The 14,664-nt window shown below is 38.4% G+C and overlaps 1 protein-coding gene across 3 annotated transcripts in view; it reads right to left on the reverse strand.

The window, feature by feature from the left end:
- The window catches only part of ATAD2B (ATPase family AAA domain containing 2B), a 157,156-nt gene that overhangs the window by 84,960 nt on the left and 57,532 nt on the right, over positions 1-14,664 (reverse strand). The window lies entirely within an intron of this gene.

The raw sequence follows: 14,664 nt of genomic DNA on the forward strand, positions 1-14,664 counted from the left end.
TCTAGGGTCCAGAATATGCAAAGAACAATTACAACTCAACAATATAAAGAAAATTAACCCAACTTAAAAACAGAAGATTTAATAGACATTTCCCCATAGAAAATATACAAAGGGCCCATCATCAGGGATATACAATCAAAACCAAATGAGGTACCACTTTAAAGGTTTTCTTTTTAGAGATTTTATTTATTTATTTGACAGAGAGAGAGTACAAGCAGGGGAAGCAGCAGGGAGAGGGAGAAGCAGGCTCCTGCTGAGCAGAGAGCCCAATGTGGGGCTCGATCCCAAGACCCTGGAATCATGACCAAAGCAGAAGGCAAACGCTCAACTGACTGAGCCACCTAGGCGCCCCGAGGTACCACTTTAAACCCACTAGGATAATAGTCAAAAAGACAAATAGTAAGTATTGGCAAGGATGTAGAGAAGTGGGAACATTCACACACTGCTTGATGGGAATGTAAAATGGTATACCTCTTTTGAAAACTGACAGTTCCGTCAACTATTAAACATAGAATTACCATATGATCCAGCAATGTCCATAAAAGACTTGTACACAAATGTTCATAGCAGCTTTATTCACAATAGCCAAGAAGTGGAAGCAACGCAAATGTCCAACAACCGATGAATGGATAAATCAATGAAATATAATTTGTCAATAAAAACAAATGAAGTACTGATAGACGCTATAATATGGATGAACCTTGGAAACACTGGGCTAATTGAAAAAAGCCAGTCAGAAAAGTCCCCATACTGTATGATTCCATTTATATGAAATATCCAATAGGCAAATCTATAGAAACACAATGTTTTTTAGGGCTTGTCTAGGGTTTGAGGGGACTGAAGAGGCGGTTGGAGAGTGATGGGTAAAGGTTAAAAGGTTTCTTTCTTTCCGGGGAGAGGAAAATGTTCTATAATTGATTATGGTGATGGTTACACAACTCTGGAAATACACTGAAAGCCACTGAACAGTTTAAATGACTGAACTGTATGATATATAAATACTATCTCAATAAAACTCTTTAAAAAAAAGAAATATAGGGGTGCCTGGCTGGCTCAGTCAGTAAAGTATGTGACTCTTGATCTCTGGGTTGTGAGTTTGAGCCCCACATTGGGTGTAGAAATTACTAAAAATTAATTAATTATAATTTTTTTTAAAAAAGAACTATAAAAGTCTGTTTTAATAGACAGCAATCTTGGGGGGGGGGCTTTATGTCTGGCAATTTATATGATGTTTAGAGTTCCTATAGAATTACAGTTGCATTATTGTTATACTTTCGGATGATTTCTTTAGAATGGCTACTATTTTAACTAAGTTAAATTCAAAATCATTTTGTGCATATTTTAGTTTTTCAAACTATGACTTAAACATTTCTGAATAAAAATGTTGAATGTCTAACCATAGTTCTAGTAATAAAGGTCTTCCTAGTGTTCTCACTTCTATCCCTTTATTCTTAGTGCTAACACCTGCCTGAAATAACTTTTCCAATATGCTCAATAAGTTAAAGAAATCATTCTCACTCCCAAATAAACTGTTCTAAATGTTTCTTGAAACTATAAATGGAACCAAAATGCTAGAGGCCCAGTGTACATGTATAGTGAGGATTTGTTGCTTGTTCTTTCTAATTAAATTAGTGAAAATTAACAATCTAAGTGTCTCACTTCAAATATCAAGGGTACAAAATAAGCATCCTTAAGTGTAAGTTCATATTTAACCTCAAATTTTTCCTTAGTACATTCCAATCACAGATAGGTATTTCAAGTGTTTGTTAAGATTTATCAGCATTTTGGGGGCGCCTGGGTGGCTCAGTCGGTTAAGCATCTAACTCTTGATTTCAGCTCAGGTCATAATCTCAGGCTCATGAAATCAAGCCCCAAGTCAGGCTCTGCACTTAGCAGGGAGTTTGCGTGAGATTCTCTCTCTTCCTGTCCATCTGCCCCTCCCCCACCGTCTCATATAAATAAATACATCTTTAAAAAATGTATTTATCAGCATTTTTAAGTGTTCTCTACAAGGGTTTTCAGAAAACAAAGTCTCAAACATGGCCAGAAACAGAATTACAACCTAGCTTAGATTCTACCAAAAGTTGCCTTCTTTAGAAAAATCAAATGACCAGTCCCTGGATCAAAATCCTTTAGTAAACCTTATTACGTTCAAAATAAAGTCCAAACTACTTAATACTATATTCGAGGCCTGCTTGCCTACCCTAACCCTTTCTCCTACGTATCTTCTAAAAGCATTTGTATTACCTTCAAATATGGATCTAAATAAAATCAACTGGAATTGTTTTGTATGGTGTGAAGAAGGATCCATCCAGTTTTATTTTTTCACTGGACACCCAATTCTCCCAGCATTATTTATTGAAAAGGTCATCCTTTCCCAACAGTACTGCATTGTCTCTTTTATTATAAATCAAGCATCCATATATGTGTAGATTTATATGTGGCTCTGGACTCTGTTCCATTTGTCTATTAGTCTAGTCCTCCACAACATCAAATTATCTTAACCTTAAGAGGCCTTAAAAATCAGTAGAGCAAATATTCCCACCTTGTCTTCACTATTCTTATTCCTTTTTTTTTTTTAAGATTTTATTTATTTATTTGACAGAGAGAGACACAGCGAGAGAGGGAACACAAGCAAGGGGGAGTGGGAGAGGGAGAAGCAGGCTTCCCGCGGAGCGGAGAGCCCGATATGGGACTCGATCCCAGGACCCTGGGACCATGACCTGAGCCGAAGGCAGTTGCTTAACAACTGAGCCACCCAGGCGCCCCTATTCTTATTCCTTTTTATTTCCATATAAATTAGAGTCATTTTGTCAAATCCTACCCCAAAAAAGTTGAACAGGATTATACTGAATCTATTGATGAATATGGAAGAACAAACAACTTACAAATATCCAGCCTCCCAACTCATGTACACGGTATTTCTCTCCATTTATTTAATCTTTCTTTAATGTTTCTGAATCAAGTTTTATTCTTTTCTCCAAAGATGTACAAGGAACTTAATTTACTCCTAGTATCTTCTTTTCTAAATGAGTTTTTAAATAGTAATTTTACATTTTTATGCAGAAAATTGGTACACAGAAAGGCAAAATTCTCTATAATGATTGGTTTAACCCTGCTAGATGCTCATTACTACATCCAAAAAGTTATCTAGAGACTGCTTTGGAATTTCTACATACATAATTATATCATCTATAAATAATAACGGTATTGTTTATTCCTCTCCATTACACACACCTTATATTGTTTTGTCTTACCAGACTACACTGATTGGGATCTATGTACAGCGTTGATCAGAAGTGTTCATAGCCATGCTTATAACTGTCATACTAAAGTTTTCATCTTTCAACATTGTTTGTAATAGGTTTTTATAGATACCTATATTCCTCATTCTCTGAGTGACCTTATCAAAAACAAATATTAAAGGGAAACCCTCCTACACTGTTGGTGCGAATGCAAGCTGGTGCAGCCACTCAGGAAAACAGTATGGAGGTTCCTCAAAATGTTGAAAATACAGCTACCCTACGACCCAGCAATTGCACTACTGGGTATTTACCCCAAAAATACAAATGTAGTGATCCGAAGGGGCACATGCACCCCAATGTTTATAGTAGCAATGTCCACAAGAGACAAACTATGGAAAAAGCCTAGATGTCCATCAGCAGATGAATGGATAAAGAAGATGTGGTGGGTATATATACAAGGGAATATTATGCAGCCATCAAAAAAATGAAATCTTGCCATTTGCAACGACGTGGATGGAACTAGAGGGTATCATGCTAAGTGAAATAAGTCAATCAGAGAAAGACAACTGTCATATGATCTCGCTGATATGTAGAATTTGAGAAACAAGGCAGAGGATCATGGGGGAAGAGAGGAAAAAATGAAATGGGACGAAACCAGAGAGGGAGACAAACCATAAGAGACTATCTCAGGAAACAAACTGAGGGTTGCTGGAGTGGAGGGGAGTGGGAGGGATGGGGTGGTCACAGACACTGGGGAGGGTATGTGCTATGGTGAGCACTGTGAATTTTATAAGACTGATGAATCACATACCTGTACCCCTGAAACAAACAATACATTATATGTTAATTTTTAAAAAGTTATAACAATAAAAAAATATTAAATTTCATCCATTTCTTCCACATCTATTGAGATGATTATATGATTTTCCATTAACATAATAATATGATAAATTTACCTTAATTGATTTCTCTCATATTAATCAAACCTTGTATATGTGAAATACAATCAATTTGATCATGATGTACTATCCTTTTTATATCTTCCTGGAAGTCACATGTTACTAGTTTGTTTAGGAGTTTTATATCCACATTCACAACTGAAACTGGATTCCAATTAACTTCGTCATACCGTTCTGAACAAGTTCTTTTTAAGTCTTTTGAAGATAAACTTGATATAAAAGACACAACATATTTAAAGTATACAATGGAGTAAGTTTTGAAGTGTGTATACACCTGTGAAACTACCATCACTATCAAAATAAGTAACATATCCAACACGCTCTTCCTCACATCCCTTTGTTTTTTTTGTTTTTTTTTAAAGATTTTATTTATTTATTTGAGAGAGAGAGAATGAGAGACAGAGAGCATGAGAGGGAGGAGGGTCAGAGGGAGAAGCAGACTCCCTGCTGAGCAGGGAGCCCGACTCGGGACTCAATCCCGGGACTCCAGGATCAATCCATCCCTACTGCTCCTCCTTCACCTCTTCCAATCCCCAGGCAACTGCTGATCTATGCTCTGTCACTACAGATTAGCTTGCATTCTCTAAAATTTTTATGTATGGGATCATACAGTAAGTACTTTTTTTTTCTGGATTCTTTCATTCAGGATAATTATTTTGAGATTTACCGCACTGTTGGTTTACTAAGAGCCTGTTCCTTTTTATGGCTAAGCAATATTCCATTATATGGATATACCACAATTTGTTTATTGATTCACATGTTGATGGCCCTTTGGATTGTTCCCAATTTGGGACTATTACAAAGAAAGCTATGAAGATTCATATACAAGTCATGGTTTTTTCTTAAAAGTTTTATACATTAACCTCTTAAGTTCAGGCCTTTATCCTCCTAACCTTTAACATTTAAAGAATCTGATACATCACATTTTGCATTCCTAATACCACTTACCAATGTCTTCTTTTTCTCATGACCAAACATGCCAAAGGTTTGTTAATTTTATTACTTTTTTTTTCAAAGAAGCAACTTTTTGATTTCTTGATATCTATATATCTTTCCTTGCAGTTCATATATTGTTTGCAATTTTTTGTTTACTAGTAACACAGAATTAAAATTAAAATAGTTTTTTTCTTTTAAGATTTTATTTATTTATTTGACAGAGAGAGACACAGCGAGAGAGGGAACACAAGCAGGGGGAGTGGGAGAGGAGAAGCAGGCTTCCTGCGGAGCAGGGAGGTCGATGCGGGGCTCGATCCCAGGACCCTGGGATCATGACCTGAGCTGAAGGCAGACAATTCACGAGTGAGCCACCTAGGCGCCCGAAATTAAAATAGTTCTTAACATCAAATAAAATTCTCTGCTTGTATCTTTTTGTTATTTGTTTCATGAATTTTGTTTATCACTAAGCCTTGGAAATCAGTCATGATTTAAGCCAGGATATACGATCAAATTTCGTAAATCCTGTGTATGTTTGGAAACAGTGTTCATCCTATATTTATCTTATGTAAGTATACCCACTAGATCATAAATTAATCTAAATAAAACAATATATCAGGCATTAATTTATTTTTTTGTTCATTTGTTCTTTTAATTACTGAGAGGCATATAATATCTCTCCACATGATTTATCAGTTTGACTCTGCAGTTTTATCACTTTTTGTTTTATACAATTTGAAACACAAAATCTAAATTTTTATAGCTTCTAATAAATTGAAGCTTTTATGGGGTGCCTGGGTGGATCAGTGGGTTAAGCATCTGCCTTTGGCTCAGGTCATGATCCCAATGTCCTGGGATCAAGCCCTGCATGGGGCTCCCTGCTAGTGGAGAGTCTGCTTCTCGCTCTGCCCCTCCCCCTGCTCGTGTGTTCTCTCTAATAAATAAATAAAACCCTTAAGAAAAATTGAAGCTTTTATCATTATAAGTTGGTCTTCTATATATGTATAATAATGCTTTCTGCCTCACAGTCTATCTTGTCTAATACTAATACAGCAGTATTCCGTTAGTATTTACTTGGCATATTTTCATGCCATTTTATGAATGACTATAATGGACATTTTACTTTTTTTTTTTTGAAGATTTTATTTATTTATTAGACAGAGAGAGAGAGACAGTGAGAGAGGGAACACAAGCAGGGGGCGTGGGACAGGGAGAAGCAGGCTTCCCACTAAGCAAGGAGCCCGATGCGGGGCTCGATCCCAGGACCCTGGGGTCATGACCTGAGCCGAAGGCAGACGCTTAACAACTGAGCCACCCAGGCGCCCCTATTATGGACGTTTTATATGAACAAAATAGTATGGGGCACCTGGATGGCTCAGTCAATTAAGCATCTGACCTTTAATTTTGGCTCCTGATCTCAGGGCCATGAGATCGAACCCCATGTCTGCTTGGGATTCTCTCTCCCCCTCTCCTTTTGCCCCTCTCCCCAATTCATGCACTCATTCTAAATAAATAAAATCTTTTTAAAATAAATAAATAATAAGATAAATAAAATAAAATAGTATAACATGTGTATGAATTACTTCACTTAGCATTAAGCCTTTGAGGTTCATTCATGTTACATGTACCAGTACAAGGTAAACCCATAAAGCATGTGTCAGAATTTTATTCCTTTTTAAGGCTGAATTGTATGGATATAACACATTCTGTTTATCCATTCAGCAGATGATGGACATATGGATTATTCCCATGTTTTGGCTATTATGAATAACACTGCTATGAATATTTGTAACTAAGGTTTTGCATGTCTTTTCCCCACCATTTTACTTGGAATCTTTCTATATCCTTATATGTAGTGAGTCTCTTATAAACAAAGTGCCATAGTATTTTATTTTTCCCCAGTTTGACAATCTTTGTCTGTTAAAAAGAACATTTAGGGGGAGCCTGGGTGGCTCAGTCAGTTAAGCCTCTGACTCAGTTTCGGCTCAGGTCACCATCTGATGGGTGGTGGGATGGAGCCCCGCGTCGGACTCTGCTGGAAGATTCTCTCCCTCAGCCCCTCCCCCCCACGCACTCTCTCTCTTTCTCTCTAAAATAAATAAATAAATATTTAAATCTTTAAAAAAAAAAAAAGAACATTTGGTCTGGGGCATCTGGGTGGCTCAGTCGGTTAAATGGCAGACTCTTGATGTCTGCTCAGGTCATGATCTCGGCTCTGGTCATGATCTCAGGGTCCTGGGATCAAGCCCCGAGTTGGGCTCCATGCTCAGCAGGGAGTCTGCTTGAGGATTCTCTCTCTCCTTCCTCTCCCTTGGCTCCCCCCACCCACATGCGTTCTCTCTCTCTCTCTCTCTCTTTAAAATAAATAAATCTTGGGCGCCTGGGTGGCTCAGTTGGTTGGGCGACTGCCTTCAGCTCAGGTCATGATCCTGGAGTCCCTGGATCGAGTCCCGCATCGGGCTCCCTGCTCAGCGGGGAGCCCGCTTCTCCCTCTAACCCTCCCCCCTCTCATGTACTCTCTCTTTCTCTCTCTCATTCTCACTCTCTCAAATAAATAATCTTTAAAAAAAATAAATAAATAAAATAAATAAATCTTTTAAAAAAACAAATAAAGAACATTTAGTCCCTTTAACATTTCATGTCATTTTTTATGTATTTGGGTTTAAATCTACAATTATATTTGTACTGTTTCTCCCACTGGTTCTATGATTCTGCTCCTCTTCTTGACTGCATTTCAATTTTTTTAATTATTCTATTCCTCCCCCCAACCACCAACTAACATTTTAGAAATTACAATATATTTCTGATAGTAATTATTCTAGAAATTAAAACCTGCATACTTGGTACTCAAAGGTTCCCCTTCTAAGTTTGATGGATGAAGACCCTGCCAGATAACCCCTTGCTTTGCTTCAGAAAGTAACTATAAGGGGCACCTGGGTGGCTCAGTCGTTAAGCGTCTGCCTTTAGCTCAGGTCATGATCCCCGAGCCCCGCACTGGGCTCCCTGCTCCATGGGAAGTCTGCTTCTCCCTCTCACACTCCCCCTGCTTGTGTTCCCTCTCTCTCACTGTGTCTCTCCCTAATAAATAAATAAAATCTTAAAAAAAAAAAAAAGAACAGAACTATGAAACCTGTACATAATAATACATAAGCACTGAAGGAACTGGTGAATAAACAGAGACATACAGACTTTGTTGGAAATTCATGGTCATCTGCAGAAAAGGAGAACATATAGAAAGCAAGGTCCCCTCTGGCTTTCAGCATGGGGCTAAGTACAGTGAGGTAGGTAAGGAAGATTATGTTAAGGGAAACCCCTTAACTTTCCAGCCTGAGAGTTCAGAAAAGAGACGACTGACTATTAATACTAAAGAATCCACAAGGGCAAGAGCCAGTGAAGACATCCCCAAACTCTATCTACTCACATCAATGAACAACTCCTAACAACAAAGACACAGAGCAAAGAACGCAGCTAAAGATAAAAGATTTGAAAGGAGACCAAAGCTGCCAGCCAGGAAACAGTCTGTAGTTCAAGCCTAAAGCAGAAAATTATCTGTAAAACATAGGAAATACTATTCATAAAAGAAAAATAATGAAATCCAGAGCCTTCACAAACTAACATTAATAAATCCAGGATGCAATCCAAAATTACCCAACAAATGAAGTAACCAAAACAATAGAACATATTTTCAGTAGAAAAGAAAATCAAGCAAGCCTAACAGTGAGATGAAACCAGATGTTAAAGCTAACGTCAGAGGGTTTTTTTTTAAAGATTTATTTATTTATTTTAGAGAGAGCACGTGAGCATGGCGGGGAGGGGGGCAGAGGGAGAGGGAGACAAAGTCCCAAGCAAACTCCTCACTGAGCATGGAACCTGATGTGGAGCTCTATCTCATGACCCTCAGATCACGACCCAAGCCAAAACCAAGAGTCAGACGCTTAACCAACTGTGTCACCCAGGCGCCCCTAACACAAGAGGATTTTATTTTATTTTTTTAAAGATTTTATTTATTTATTTGACAGAGAGAGACACAGCGAGAGAGGGAACACAAGCAGGAGGAGTGGGAGAGGGAGAAGCAGGCTTCCCGCGGAGCAGGGAGCCTGATGTGGGGCTCCTTCCCAGGACCCTGGGATCATGACCTGAGCCGAAGGCAGACGCTTAACGACTGAGCCACCCAAGCGCCCAACACAAGAGGATTTTAAAGCAACTATTATTAACCTTGATGAAGTAAAACAAAATGTTTAAATGCATGAAAATCACATTGGAAAATATAAATAATGAAAAAGAATCAAGGAGTGCCTGGGTGGCTCAGTCAGTTAAGCGTCTGACTCTTGATTTCGGCTCAGGTCATGATCTCAGGGTTATGACACTGAGACCCACATTGGGCTCCCTACGCAGTGTGGAGTCTGCTTAAGATTCTCTCCCTCTGCCCCTCCCCTCCATGCTTGCACACGCATGCGCACGCACTTTGCGTGCCCTCTCTCTAAAAAACAAAAAAAAATCAAATGTAAGTTCTACAACCCAAAAACAATTTCTGAAATAAAAAAATGTGTGGGCTGGACCAAACAGCAAAATGGACATGACAAAGTAAAAAGTAAGGACTGACCAAAGATAGATGAAAGTATTACCCAAGATGAAGAGAGAAAAAGATTGAAAAAAGACAAATTTGCAGATAGATGATAAACACAGATCAGAATAAACACAAAGCCCATACTGAGACATGTCACAGCTAAGCTGTTAAAAACCAAAGCTACAGGGGCACCTGGGTGGCTCAGCTGGTTAAGCAACCAACTCTTGACCTCAGAGTTGTGAGTTTGAGCCCCACATTGGGCTCCACCTAGGCATGGAACCCACTGAAAACCAACAACAACAAAACCACAAAGCTATACAGCAAATATTCAAAGCAGCAGGCGAAAAACCACATATTATAAAGCATGGGAACAATGACCCAATTGATGACTTTCTACTTCTAGGCTGCAATGCAGGGGACACAGAATCCTGGTGGGAATCAGCTGACTCACTGAGTGGAAGAGACAGAGCTAAGATTCCGAGGACACCAACAGGACTTAAGAGTTCATCAGGAAGAGCACCAGAGAAGAGAGCACTGCACAGAGAGAACTTAGGAAATACCCACAGGGCCCCTCAAGACTTCAGCTAAACATTGCATGCATGTGAGGAAATTTATCACAGCTTAGGGGAAAAAACACACAGAAGGAAGAGAAGTAACAGTATTTTACACTCACAAAGAACCAGGAATATTGCCATTTCCCACAAGCCAGACTGGTAAACCTCATGATTCACAGGTCACTGCAAGTAATACACAGAAGGACCCTCCTTCATTAGTGGGGAATAATTTGCTACACTGAACACTACTCCAGATCCACATAACAAACATTAAAAGCAAGATTCAAAAGAATCAAATTGTTTTCGGGGCGCCTGGGTGGCTCAGTCATTGGGCGTCTGCCTTCGGCTCGGGTCATGATCCCAGGGTTCTGGGATCGAGCCCCATGTCGGGCTCCCTGCTCAGCGGGAAGCCTGCTTCTCCCTCTCCCTCTGCCCCTGCTTGTGTTCCCTCTCTCGATATCTCTCTCTCTGTCAAATAAATAAATAAAATATTAAAAAAAAAAAAAGAATCAAATTGTTTTCAAGTAAATTAACTGTGCCCCCCAAAAAACTCGAAAATATTTATTCATAATATCCTACTAGAACTCAACAAGGCAAAATTTATAATATCTGGCATCCAATAAAATTGCCAAGTACACAAAGAAGAATATATATATTATCTAATAAGAAAAATAAATCAAATAAAATAAATCAAATAAAATCAACCCCAAACTAAGATATTACAATTAGCAGATAAAGACATTAAAGTAGGGTGCCTGGGTGGTTCAGTTGGTTAAGCGTCTGCTTTCGGCTCAGGTCATGATCCCAGGGTCCTGGGATTGAGTCCTGCATCGGTCTCCTTGCTCAGCAGGGTGCCTGCTTCTCCCTCTGCCCCTCTCCCTCCCTTGTGCTCTCTCTCTCTCAAAAATAAATAAATAAAATCGTTAAAAATAAATAAATAAATAAAGACATTAAAGTAGTAATTATAACTATATTCCATATGTTGAGAAGTTTCTTGTATTTTTCTTATATTTTTATATAGAAGATACAAAACAAACCCACATAGAATTTATAGAGATCAAAATAAAAATCTGTAAGACAAAAAATATAATGAACCAGATTAAGAATAGACTAGACACTGAAAATTAGTTGACTAACAGGGCAAAGCAATTTCCCAAAATGAAACATTGAAGAGCTGGCTTAAAGCAAAATTAGGGGTGCCTGGCTGCCTCAGTTGGTAGAGTATGTGACTCCTGATCTCGGGGTTGAGTTTGAGCCCCACACTGTCTGTGGAGATTACTTAAAAAAATAAAATCTTTAAAAAGAGAAAAAAGCACAATTAACTTATCATCAGTGAATTGTGAGACAGGACCAAGCAACTTTTAAGTGTAACTGGAGGCCCACAAGGACAGGAGAGACAGTAACAAGGGAGACAGAGAAATATTTTAAGAAATAATGGCCAAGGGGCGCCTGGGTGGCTCAGTCGGTTAGGCGTCTGCCTTCGCCTCAGGTCATGATCCCAGGGTCCTGGGATCAAGCCCCCTGTTGGGCTCCCTGCTCAGTGGGGAGCCTGCTTCTCCCTCTCCCTCTGCCTGCTGCGCCCCCTGCGTGTGCTCGCTCGCTCCCTGTGTCAAATAAATAAAATCTTTAAAAAAAAGAAAAGAAAAAGAAATAATGGCCAAAAATGTTACGACTATGAAGAAAACTAGAAGCTCACAGATTTAAGCAGCTCAAATTCAAGAATGAGAAAAAAAATGGAGAAAACTCTACCAAGGAATATCATTAAATAAATTGCACAAAACCACCATTAAAGCAGAAAACAAATATTAAAAGCAGTCAAAAGAAAAAGACACATTATTACAAACAAAGAGGACAACAGAAGTCCTTACTGAAACAATGTAAGGGAGAAGTGGACCAACGTCTTTAAGTACTGAAAGGAAAAAAAGTGTAAAACTCGAATTTTATACCTAGAGAAAATATTCTTCAAAAATATAGGCTTTTTCTCAAAAAGTTAAGCATAAAAGTACTATACAGCCCAGCAAATCAACTCCTAGGTATCTACCCAAAAGATATGAAAATATATGTGCACACAAAGATTTGCACATGCATGTTCACAGCAGCATTATTCATAATACCCCAAATTGGAAACAACCTAAATACATATCCAATGTGTGCCTTATCCAAACAGTGGATACTATTCATCAATAAAAAAGGAAAAAACAGTGACACATGCTAAATCATACTCACTGAAAGAAACCAGATACAAGAGACTATATACTGTATGATTCCATTTAGATGAAATGTTTTCAGAAAAGGCTGGTTGGCTAGGGTGAAGAACAAGGATTTACTACAAATGGACATACTGGATCTTACAGAGGGAAGAAAAATGTTCTAAAATTGCTTTATTTTTTTTTTAATTTTTTTACTGTTATGTTAATCCCCATACATTACATCATTAATTTTAGATATAAAATTGCTTTATTCTAATGGTTGTATCAGTTGGTATATTTTATTTTTTTAAAAGATTTTATTTATTAATTTGAGAGAATGAGAGAGAGAGAGAGCACATGAGAGGGGGGAGGGTCAGAGGGAGAAGCAGACTCCCCGCGGAGCAGGGAGCCCGATACGGGACTCGATCCTGGGACTCCAGGATCATGACCTGAGCCGAAGGCAGTCGCCTAACCAACTGAGCCACCCAGGCGCCCCAGTTGGTATATTTTAAAAATCGCTGCATTTTATACGTGAAGTGAGTAAATTTTACAATATATGAAACTATTATACTTTTATTGATGAACTAAATATTGATATTTATATATCAGTGAGCTAATATATAAAATAAAAATCATTAGGTTTGTTTGTTTTGTTTTGTTTTTTAAGTTAAAGACCAGGGTTGGGGCGCCTGGGTGGCTCAGTCATTAAGCGTCTGCCTTCGGCTCAGGTCATGATCCTAGAGTCCTGGGATCGAGCCCCGCATCGGGCTCCCTGCTCCGCGGGAGGCCTGCTTCTCCCTCTCCCACTCCCCCTGCTTGTGTTCCCTCTCTCGCTGTCTCTCTCTCTCTCTCTCTCTGTCAAATAAATAAATAAATAAATCTTTAAAAAAAAAAGACCAGGGTGCCTGGGTGGCTCAGTTGGTTAAGCGTCTGCCTTTGGCTCAGGTTACGATCCCAGGGCCCTGGGATCGAGCCCCACGTCGAGCTCCCTGCTCAGTGGGGAGCCTGCTTCTCCCTCTCCCTGCCACTCCCCCCTGCTTGTGCACTCACGCTAACAAATAAATAAAATCTTTAAGAAAATAAAGAGTTAAAGACCTTTTCAGACATGGAAAAGCTGAAAGGATTTATGCCCTGTAGACCTACACTATAAGAAATGTAGGCAGAAAGAGAATTCTAGCACATGGAAAGAGAGATAGCCACAAAATAAGGAACATCAGAAATGGTAGCTACATGAATAATTCTTTAAGGATGATGATGACAACTATGGTTATTAGTATTATTATTTAAATCTCCGAAAAAGTGTGTGGTATAAAAATGTACGACAACAATAGCACAAATCCCAAGAACGAAAAAATGCAAGCATACTATTTAAAGGTTTTCCACTATATGTGAAATGGCATATTGTCACTTTAAGGTAAATGATAACCCTTAAAGCCACCATGAAAATAATAAAACATAATAAGCTAACACAAGAAATACAATGGAGACACGCCTGGGTGGCTCAGTTGGTTAAGCATCTGCCTTCAGCTCAGGTCATGATCCCAGGTCCTGGAATCAAGCCCCGCCATCAGGCTCCTTGCTCAGCGGGGAGCCTGCTTCTCCCTCTCCCTGCCGCTCACCCTGCTTGTGCTCTCTATCAAATAAATAAAATCTAAAAAACAAAAAACAAAAAAAACACACAACGGAATCATAAAAAAAAAATTTCAATTAATCAAAGGACGGAAGAACAAGAGGGAAAAAACGGAACAAGGAACAGATGGACAAATAGATAACAATCATCAAGATAATAAATTTAAACCTAACTTTATCAATGGTCACATGAAATGTAAATGCCTATTTTGGGGGGGAAATGGATATATTCATTACCTTGATTATAGTTATGGTTTCATGGGTATATACATACATTAAAATTTGTCAAGTGTACTCTTTCAGAATGTCAATACTGTATATTTATATAGTATGTTTTATATGTCAATTATATTTCAATAAAAAATTCAACAGTAAAATAAAAAGGAGATTCTAAAGTATCTTCAAAAATTCTTTTTAAAAAGGCAGGAAAGGAAAAACAGAAAAAGAAAACAACTGACACAAATAGAAAACAAATATGGTTGTTCTCCAATTCATCCATGTCAATAATTACATAATTATTTACGGACTACACAAACTAAATACAGAGTGTCAGATTATGAAAACAATAGGCAATACATCTATTTAAAA

This window comes from Halichoerus grypus, chromosome 10, assembly GCF_964656455.1.
Source record: "Halichoerus grypus chromosome 10, mHalGry1.hap1.1, whole genome shotgun sequence".
Classification (NCBI taxonomy): Eukaryota; Metazoa; Chordata; class Mammalia; order Carnivora; family Phocidae; genus Halichoerus; species Halichoerus grypus.